Genomic DNA, 2,030 nt, shown 5'->3' on the forward strand with positions numbered 1-2,030 from the left:
CTGAATGGTTTAAAAGTTACTAACATACGCTTTCAGTACTATGTTATGGTCAGAAGAGCTAATGTGATTCTTAGCTAGATGAACAACAGCGTACTGAACTGAGGTAAGTGTGAGCAACACTGGGAAAAGATACTGGAATACGCTGCCCCATTCTGGAGTGACACATTTGAAATGAGGCACAAATGTTAGGTTTCTCTCTCTTGCTGTTTTCAGAACTCATCTAAGTAACTTTTTGGAAAATATGCTTTATAAATTATGTAACTGATCAAGCTAGTTAGGACAGAGGCTATTTTTATTCTTGGGTTTGTACCATGACTAGTACTAAAAGGTACTGTAATTTATAACTGACATTACAATTTACTTAATTATTTGAAACCTTTATGCAATCAATGGTATTAAACATTTCATGCTGTCAACAGGCCCCAGAAATGTTGGAGTTTTGACATCCTGAAGCTGGGGAGGAGAAAAAAGAATCAGATTTCAGCTGCTTCACCTAAGATGTTTGGATTTGGTATTGTGGCTCAAAACACTTTACAACCAGGATCTGTTCCCATGGAAATTTTACTGGATATTTATCCCACTTGAGCTATACTTTATTTGTTTGGATGGGCAACCTTACTCCAGTACTGTATCCACATGGAGTTATCCCAAAGTTATTATGGCATTATAATAGTCTAGTTATGTTAGTAAGTTTACCTGGGTAAACAAGCTTGTAAAGGTTTTACCCTAGGAAAAAAAAAAGTGTATTCAGTATTAATATTGATTTTAAATTTTAGTAGCACAGATATGTAATTCTTTAGGTTGTTACTTTCCATGAAGCATATGCCTATTAAGATAAGAGTTTGATTTGTTTTTTTCCCCCCAATTGTATTTTCTTGAATAATTTCTAAATTTTAGCTTGTGGACTAATGCAGTGTGAAACCCCCAGGCCTTCAAGTCACAAGCCTACTCTAATACTGCTTGAATTGTACCAACTCCTGCAGAACAGGCTCCACATAGATGTCAAGGGCTGCCTACACAGAACACACTGCAGGACTTAAGAGGATAATGTGGCTCCATAAAAATCACTGTAAGCATCTGCCCCAGCTATTAAACACTTCTTATAAAATTATTAACTGGTAATGCAACTTAATAGCTAAAAAGACAGCAAACTGGTTTTTCCATGGGTGACCAACTAGTAGGGCTGTGTGAAGCTTCGGTAGCAGATTCATTTCAGGAGGAGATTCAGCCCAATTCAAGGGCTGAATCCCTGAATCTGAACTGGAAAAAAAAAATTGGGAGACCCATTACAACGAAGCCTCCAAATGGATTTGGAGATTCAGCCAGTCCCTGCTTGCCGCCACAGGTAGCTGGACCCAGGCTCTGCGCCAGTAAGTAGGGGGCAGGGGAGAGGGTGCCAGAAGAGGGGAAAGAGGGTGCTGTGGGGGGAACCCCACCCAGTCCCATACCCTGCTGGCTCCCCTAGCCCCCTCCCCCAGCCCATCCCTTCCCCACTCCCCCAGAATCCTAGCACTTAAAGTGACCCTCCCTCCCACCACACTCACTGGCAGCAGCAGCAGCAGCAGCAATAGCAATCAGCTCCCCCCCCCCATGGCAGCTGTCGCATCACATGGATGCAGTGCAGCTTGGGGCTCTACACACCGTCTGAGCGCCAGGGCCACTCAGGCACAGCACTGCTGGGCTTTGGATGACTGCTGGAGCTGCCCCAGCTCTGGGACAGTGCATGGTGCCCTACTGAGCTGCGCTGCACCCATGCAATGCAACAGCTGGCACAGAGGTGCCAGGCAGGGGAGGCCAATCCTCACTGCCCTGCACTGCATAGGGGGGCCCTGCAGCCACCATGCCCTCAGCACTGATGCTGCTGCCTCTGCCTCTGATTCAGGAGACACAGCCCAGTTCGGTGGCCGAACCTCCGAATCAGAATTCAACAATTCAAAACAACAACAAAAAAAATCGGGAGTTATTCAAATCACTGTCCATCCAAATCTAAAAGCAAACAAAAAAACCCACCAGAACAAAACAATGAATAC

The sequence above is a fragment of the Gavialis gangeticus genome, unplaced genomic scaffold, assembly GCF_001723915.1.
Source record: "Gavialis gangeticus isolate Ggan-Ray unplaced genomic scaffold, GavGan_comp1, whole genome shotgun sequence".
NCBI classification, from domain to species: Eukaryota; Metazoa; Chordata; order Crocodylia; family Gavialidae; genus Gavialis; species Gavialis gangeticus.